The sequence below is a fragment of the Lactuca serriola genome, chromosome 9 (assembly GCF_051521515.1).
Source record: "Lactuca serriola cultivar US96UC23 chromosome 9, Lser_US96UC23_V15, whole genome shotgun sequence".
Classification (NCBI taxonomy): domain Eukaryota; kingdom Viridiplantae; phylum Streptophyta; class Magnoliopsida; order Asterales; family Asteraceae; genus Lactuca; species Lactuca serriola.
In genome coordinates, this window is record NC_136416.1 from 20,749,788 (window position 1) to 20,759,459 (window position 9,672).

A 9,672-nucleotide genomic window follows, 5' to 3' on the forward strand; every position below is an offset into this window, starting at 1 on the left:
AAACATGATATCAAATATTTTAAGACATATACTTTTATCATGTTCCAACAAAGTTAAAGGCATGTATGAATCCTTATCAGTTCTTTTTTAAACTTTAAATCAATGTATGTCTATTTATTTACTTAGGTTCTAATATGCCTAAGTATGTCACTTCATGCTCAAGCACATCACCAACATTTCATTCTTTATTAATTCCATTATTAAGTCATTACCAAGACTTATCTGCTGATATATCTTTTCATCCTACCCTTTTTGATCTTTACTGGCATTAAAGTCTCAAACATAATGTAGTATGTTCAACTTGGCTTGAACGCCTGCGAAAACACACTATGGTACACATATTATCTCATTTCTATTTCTATAATCGCAATTAATCCGTTGTTAGGTTTTATACTTATAGTCTAATAACTCTTCATAACCTCTCGTTTCTATATTTTCTTTTCTATAAGTCTTTATTTTCAAGTCATAATTTTGTCACTTTACCTTGAAGATATATTTCCAGTCCATTCATACTAATGATTTTCTCCTTCCACATTTACATATAAGACAAATCAACCATGAATATCACTACAAATATTATACTTTTGTACCAACAGGTGCCATACATTTCAAGTCCATGTCTGCTTTTCGCCTTATTCGTATCCTATCTCATTTACTTTAACTACCGTATCAAACCAAAATCTCATTTCAAGAGTTAACACATTTCTTAGACCTACAAGCCTCAACATACCATGACAAGAAGATCTAAAGCATGTGGAGTTGTTTCAACTCAACTTTCAAACTAATGTTAGGTCCGAATGATCTCGTCACCTGTAACTTACTTCTTCCCAACTATCTACCCCTTAAAAGAAATGACAACATTTCTTTTAAGGGTTAAATCACAAGATCATCCTTATAATGTAGCAAGGTCTTTCGTTTATTTCTTCACAGACACTCGTTGCCTCACATTTACTCCTTATGGACCTCGAATTCACCTTTGTCTTTCTCCGTTGACCGCATATAGCATTTATCATAATTTCATCATTCATGTGTCCTTCAACAATATTGATCAAGTACTCGACTCTTCCATTCAACACTTCATCAATTTAGCTTCTGTAGTAACATCATACTTTACTTCTTTATATTTCTTGTCCCTTACTCATGAATACATAACCAACTTTTATATTAATTAATTTATGTGTCCGTTAGTCACAGTCAAGTGTTCCATAATGCTCTGAGTCAAATTTCCATTTTCTATATTCATTCATAACAGAGGATTTCATTATCATAAGTCCATCCGCTCTTTGCATGGTTGTTGAATCCAGACAGTAGCAATACTCAACCCTAATACTCAAGTGTACTTGAGTGTGCTTGATTTTTTCATGTCACTCACAATTCCAAGCACTATGTTTTGTTCTTAATCAGCCTCTAGAAGGTAGTGATATCTTGAGACATCGTATCATCCCACTTCCGTATCCTTCTAACCATCCACCCCTTACAAGAAATGAGGGAATTTCCTGTGAAGTCCAAATTAGCCTATGATTCTTACTTGGTAGTAGTTCTTCTTTTTGACTAATTCATGGAAATTTCAAAAATTTCCTTTGTTCATCATCTTCTTCTTGATAGGCATATTCAACAAACTTTAAGTGTTTATTCTTATCCACACCTTGTTAGTACTATAAAATCTTTTCATTTTCAATTTCTATTCTTTGATATTCTATCATGTGGAATCGTCTTCCTCCTTTATCGATCATATAACACCTTACAGACACTGCTCCCTTATCATCGAGCTATCATACCTTGGAGCCTTATTTCTTTTGTCTCCCTCATCATGTTCCATGTGTAATTTTAACTTTTCATCACACTATAATACTATATAGAACTTGTAATTAGGGCATACAATTTTCCTTCTGTTAAATTGTTTACCACATTAGTCTAGTACCTTAGCGTAAGGTACTCTCATAGACTTATCATCATCACTTTTAGTTTCCATTATTTGTATGATTCGGGGCAATCCTCATATTGGTTGTCTTCTTTTAGACTCAAAAAATACCTTTATGTATCTACTCTTCTTTCCTCGTAATGAATTCACACACTAGTGTAGTGCATTAGGTTAATTCACCACTGCTCACCTTTTACTAGTGTCTTGATTTCACAAAGACACCCTTCTTCCATAACAACCATCCCGCTCGACACCTAATATTGTTGTCATCTGGTTGCCAACTCCTTAGGATCCTAAAAGATCTAATTGAGTCAACAACATAATACTCCTTCCTAACCCGTCTTGGTAACTCTTTCTTGTACTATCTCGCTTTCATCATCATATCACCATTTCACCAATTAGGTCATTGGGTCACCTTCCAATGTTGTCAATCACATCCCAGTCTTTCTTTCATCAAAGTATGGAATTCATGATTCCATTCCATTCTTTTCTCAATCAACTTTCTTGTAATTTGAAGTTATCACTCTTATATTTAATTAATTGTAACATAAGCTCATCCCAAATAACCAACTTCAACTAGTTTCTTAATCATAAGTTTGGAATCCCATTTCTTTTCCCATTTTAGACTCTTACTAATAGTCAACTTTGTCCCTTTTTAGCTAAATGTTTGTAAACAATTTAAATAGCTCAATTCACTTCATTCCTTGACGTTTCTAACTCATTACCAATGATACTAAAAGGGTACAAACTCAATTTAAAACATATATCAAATGTAAACCATGTAATTTTCATTCTTATACTAATTGTTTGACTTTGACAAAAAAGTCAAAGATATCAAAAATTTCTCATTATCCATTAATCATGCTTTAAACACATTCGTTTAGATCATCCATACACTAGTATTACTTCCATTACTCACCTTATAAGCACTCAATGTAGCATTATACAACTCCATCTAACTTATATAGAGCTTCATAAACATCTAGCATGGCATTTCCTAAGACATGCAATTTCTAATAATATTCATAGCATAAGTCTATCCCTATTCAAGGCATACCATTCCTATGCTCCATTCACACTTTCCATAACCAAAGTCTAAGCCTAGGAGTGGAATGATCGAATCCTAATTCGCTTAAACTATGGCTTTGATACCAAACTGTAACACCCCAAAATTTTCAAACTTTGATTGTTATGGTTTATACAAAATCATTATAGGTATTGACCCACATTTGAAAAAAATCGGTCCCACAAAAACATTTATGTTTAAAACATTGGGTGTTATCATTAAGCATCATACAAATCATAACAAGCAAATAAGAAATAATATCATTTAAAAAGGAACTTAACAAGTTCCACTCCATTCTCTATCTCTTAAACTTCTATCTTCCATCTATCATATTTTATCCTTAATCGAACCTAGGATAATGGAATTAAAAAGAGATAGTAAGACAAAAATGTCTCGTGAGCTATGCGGGTTTGTGACCCAAAACATTTATCACATTTACATTGAGAACATTTCATATTTGCAAAACATATTTCAATAGACATTTTCCACAATTCGTTCCATAATAAAACATTTCATTAGTTATAACATAATTCGAAAAAACATTTCTTTTCACATTCCATTTCTTCTTTCATTAACGGCTAATTTTAGTGTTAAACCGTTGCTAGTTTTATACTTAGGGTCTACATCTAATAAAGGAACCACTCCCAAGTCTAGACCAAGGTGGAAAGAACAAATCAATCCACTAAAGCATCATTTCTATTAGGACATCTATCTCGTGAATGGGAGGCACCACCCCGATAGATTCCTCTAGATCCCATTATGGGGACATCATGGCTCGACATTACTTTCAAGTTCTTTTCATTCATTTCCATTTCTTGTCATTAGTTTCCATGTTTCATATATTGGTATCAAAATACTCATTTCAAAAGTAAAATATCTATATTTCAAAACATTTCAAAAACGTTATAAACATTCGTTTTTCCAAAATGTTCTTTGCTTTCAAAAACATTCTTGCCTCCAAGACCTTCATTCAAAACATTCTGTCCAAAAGCATTTAACACTTTCATTTCAAAACGTTTCATATATCAAAGCATTAGTATTTAAATATCATAAAATCATTTTTCCATGTACCCTAAAGTGAGAAAAACGCCACCACGTACTTATCTCAATCACACGAAGGTTGGCTAGTCCTCTTCTAGCTTGTAACGTCTCGATTTTCAACCCAAAATTTTCATTTTTGTTTTTTAAAATATACCAGAGTATAATTACATTATGCAAAAACATGTTGCAAATGCGCGTGTGTATAGTTGAACCTTCTTTTTTTTACGAGTCAATAAAGTACCTGGAAAACATTTATAATCAACTGGCGAAGCATGAAGCTTAGTGAGTTCCCCAAAATACCATATACCACAATGCATACACATAATGGCCTTCAACATAAAGATGGTCCGCAATTAGCCTTTAGCACGAAGTTGGTCCGCCTCTTTTTGCCTACAGCATAAAGTTGAACCGCACCTTGGCCGTTAACATAAAACTGGTCCGCCCGAGTCTATTGGCCTTTAGCCCGAGGCTGGGCCACCCTCAACTCCCCACATAATATATCAACACATATAAACAATACAACAAGCAATAATCCAATACTACATGCGACTAACAGAACTATCTGAATGGTATCCTGCAGGGGAACTATATACTAACATACATATGATATATACTGGAGCACATAATATAATGAGAAAACTCACATGGATAATTTTTCAAATGATTGACAACTATCTGGGCGATTCTATTAGCGATCCAATCTAGTTGGTAACGCGCTTAACAAGTATTAACTTGTAATACTATAACTTATTGATTCCTATGTCAATCTGGTGTTGAAAGCTAGGTCTTTCACTAATTCATTGAATACTAAGAGTTCTATCAAATAAGGATAAACCAGCCTTTCTGAAATCCAATAGTCAAGCCAACATGACCATTCTAGACACATCTTCCGTAAGTAGATCAATCAACATTATAATTGGAATTATTGATAAATCTTATATATACATTCATAACAATGACTATGAATATAAATACAAGTTACACTTTAAGTGTAGTAAGTGTAGCATATTTACAGAGAGTTTTTAGCGAAAATGGGAATTTCTCGGGCAGAACTTCAATACTGAGCACTTCTATTTTCTCGGCCCTCTACCTCAGAGCTTCACTAAAGTGGAGTTCCTCAGACTCGCAAAAATACCCCAAAATTTCAGACCTTAGAGAGAAATAAAGATATATTGGTGTGTGAATTGAGATGAGGGATGATTTCTATTTATAAGCAAGAAAAGGGGGAGGTGTGCCACGCCCTGGCTCTGGTCGACCACCCTCCTCATGACACGTTGCAGGTTGGTAGTGGAGCATCGTGGAGGCTTCTAGAAGCTGTGCGTTGTGCAAAATGTTGATTTTAAAAATCTCATACCTTCTTTATACAAACTTCGTTATTAACTTTCTTTATATCCACACGTAGCTATCAACGAAATCTACAACTTTCATTTAGACTTTGTGGGCTAATTCTCGCTTTATACTTTATTTATTAGTTTAGAATGCTTTGAATGCTAAACTACATTTAGTATTCATATCTTATCATACAACATCCATTCTCGACTATCTTGACATAGAAGGACTCCTACCTACGAGAATTCCGACTCTATTTTAGGTTGTTCTCAACATAATTTCCCCCAAAACCAATTTTATACTTAATTCTACCATCAAGGATGAATTTGAGCATTCCAATTGGATTTTTTGATCTTAAACATCATCTAGGTCACTGAGTCCAAAACAATTCCATCAACAATTTCAATATCCCTAATTTAGGTTTTCTAGGGTTCATGAAGGTTTTCACCCAAATCCTCAAATCCATCGATAAGATGATTGGATTGAGATTGGGATCATCAAAACTACTTAAGGGAGGTTAGAAAACCAAACCCTAATCATTTGAAGAAGCTAAATTCGACGTGGGGTCAAACCCACTTCACAAATTCGAATTTCTAGGTTAGAATGGAAGACAAATTATACCTTGCAAGCCGTGATTCTTTTTCTTCTTTGCTTGGATGCTTAATTCCTAACTTGGAACAAACCCTAGAATCTCTTGAGATCAAAATCACCATTAGAGGAGGTGTTATGAGGCTTAATCACATTTTTGTTCATATAAGGGAATGGGTGCATCTTATTTCTCCAAATTTACAATTTGGTCCCCCCCCCCCCCCCCAAGTTTGCTTGTTTTGGTCAAAACTCACCAATTCTCAATGCTTGTGATATTATTTTAATTTTTGACATAAAAAGTCCTTATCCATCCCTTATGTAACTTTTGTTGTCCCTTCCATTAATTGAGTCAACCCTTTGGTCAACTAACATTTCCGATTTGAAACTTTTGGTCCTTTAACTTTTAAAATGTTATTATTTTCACTTCTAAACTTCTAAATTTCATATCAATTAATGATATGATTAACCCATAATGATTTAATTATGTAACATCCCAAAAATACAGACCAAAAATTTCATTTTTGATTTGGCGATTTATAAAACAATTTATAGAAAACATCATCAAGTTATTTCATTTCATAGAAAGCCATAGATCATAAGTCTCAAAATCATGTCATAACATAGTAACAATGTCATAGTACAAATCCTAAGAATCTCATATGCGGAAATCGTGTGTGTGATGCGCTGCTACCGTATCGACTCCTTTCCCTTCGAAGAAGAAGGACCTGAAACAAAAACTGAAACTGTAAACATAAATCTTAGTGAGTTCCCACATCATACCGCATAACATACCATAAACATACTTCCATACATATCTGGGTGCTCAACCTACCCTTGTCAGGCATACCAGGGTGCCCGACCTACCCCTTGTCAAGCATATCTAGGTGCTCGACCTACCCTACCAGACATATTTGGGTGCCCGACCTACCCTCCAGTTTATTTTAACCGGCTAAGGGTCTATTTCACCCCTATCACTACCACATAATAACCTAGCATATCATACTATGAGGCATATATGGGTGTCCGACCTACCCTGCCAGTAAATCTCAACCGGGTCCGGGGATTAGTCCCCTCCTACCACTATCACATAATATCATTGTTGTAAAAATCCCGACTAGGTCCCGATTAATCCCTAGGCGCTACTCGACCGATTAGAAGGCGTCTATCAATTAATCCATGCATATATAATGAGTGAAACATTATAAAACGGTAAACTTTTAACATTTTGAAGAAGTTTTATTTCAGTGGAAACAATCTGAGGCATGATTAGTGTTGTATTAGCCATATTAACCTATTTTATTATCATATTAGTGGTATTTTTGAACTTTGATATGATATTAGTCATATTTAATTTTTTTAAAATCAACAAATTAGCAATTATTGGTCCCCGATAAATCTCCGCCTAGCCAATTAATCCCTTGACCCCAGTCCACCAACTAGCTAACGTCGAGCATTTTTTACAACCTTGCATGATATAATAGCATACTAGCACAAATAGCATAACAGATAGTGGCATACCAGACAATCATCACAAATACAATCATCTATACTATAATCAATCTACTTGTGGGCCGACATTGGTGCCTTCGACCCACTTCTACTGGAAGGCAACTCACATCAATGTCGCATAGTATCTGAACTGTCCTCGGTGTTGGGATCAACTCCTCTCAAACTCCTACACATAACAAACTCCTTTAATTACCTTTTCATACTAATAACCCCTTTAAGGGTCAACTCTGGTCAATAGTCAAAGTCAACGCCAACATCCTGGTTAACTCAACTCGCCAAGTTGGTCCATCAAATCGTCGAGTTACATGATCCATAAAACCCTAAAATCTTGATCCCACTCTTTGAGTTCTTTCATGAACTCATCGAGTTTCATTCATACAGATTCGGGACATTTCGCTCACAACTCACCGAGTTCCTCCTTGAACTCGTCGAGTTCCTCAATCTTCATAACACAGTGGGGACCTTTCACTCACAACTCGTCGAGTCCTTCTGTGAACTCGTCGAGTTCCTCAATCTTCATAACATAGTTGGGACCTTTCACTCATAACTCGTCGAGTCCTTCCTTGAACTCGTCGAGTTCCTCAATCTTCGTAACCCAAAACCATGGCCAACTCACTAAGTCATCTCCTATACTCAGCGAGTTTACTCAGTAACAGTAAAGGTTGGGGGACCACGAACCAACTCGCTGAGTTGTATGAACAACTCGTCGATTCCCCCATAGACTAAGTCCATACAGTCGATTTTAATCAGGCTTAATGCATCCAAAACGTAGATCTGGTTCCCTAGGGTCGATATATCACGTAAAGTTTCTAACTTTACATTCATGCGTGGGTTATTTAGCTCAAAAAGCCCTAAAAAGTGGTTCATATGATGCATGGGACTCCCATGGCCATAAAGTTGGCACCTTTATGCCATGGAGTCCCTCAAAGACTCTGGATCTGAAGTTATTACCCCAAAAGATGCTTGCGTCCATGAATGGTTCCATAATATGCTCCAAAAGGCCCTAAACTACCCCATGAAGAGATCTACTAAACCAATAGAAAATGTATACACTTTATACCTCAAATGAACTGGAAATGAAGTTCTTCTTCTGGATCCAAATCTCTTTCCTTCAACTAAGCACTTCTAGCTTCCACTCCTTCAAGAAAACACCAAATAATCACTCCTTTTTCACTCACACACACTCACAAAGCTCAAGATCACTAATTAGGGTTTGTTGGACTATGGGAGGCGATGAGGGAGGCCATAATGGGGGTGTTAAGATCTTTAAATAGGGTACTAACCCTAAAAACTAGGGTTTCACTCTGGCAGTCCTAGTCGTCGAGTCGAGGCTTCTCGACTCGTCGAGTAGACTTCAAGTCCCGCGTCCAAAAATCCCATTCCTACTCGACGAGTTTGGGGCCTCCAACTCGTTGAGTCTCTTTGCAAAAATGAATAATTCTTACTAAAATATATACTAGGAACCAAACATTACAAATCTCTCCCACTTATTTTAGACTTCGTCCTCGAAGTCTACTGCATCTGGGAATAGCTCGAGGTAGTGCTCCCTTATTTCGTCTTCTGGCTCGTAAGTCCATTCTAAGCCCTTGCGGTGCTGCCATTGCACCCTCACTAACTCTAACTTCTTGTTCCTCAGATCCTTCGTCTTCCTGTCGAGGATGGCTACCGGCCGCTCGATGTAGTTCATGCTGTCGTCCACCTAAATATCCTCTAGAGGCACCACCGCGGAGTCATCTACCAAGCACTTCTGCAGCTGGGAGCAACGAAATGTACTGTGGATCTGACTAAGTTCGGCTATCAGATCCAACCTTTATGCTACCTTGCCCACCCGGTCTGCAAACCTGAAAGGACCAATGTACCTAGGCCCAAATTGACCTGCTTTCTGAACTGGATGATACCTTTCCAAGGTAACACCTTTAGGAGAACCATATCCCCGACTTGGAACTTCGGGTCTGAATGGCGCTTGTCGGCATAACTCTTCTGTTGACTCTGAGTAGTCTGAAGCCAGCTCCTGACCTGCGGTATCCTCTCCATCGTCTTTAGTACCACTTCGGTACTCCTCATGACCCTCTGTCCAACCTCACCCCAACATATCGGGGTTCTGAACTTCCTCTCATACAACATCTCAAAGGGAGGACGTTCGATACTCGCGTGGTAGATATTATTGTAGGAAAACTCTGCCTAGGGAAGGTAGGTATCCCAACTACCACCGAAGTGT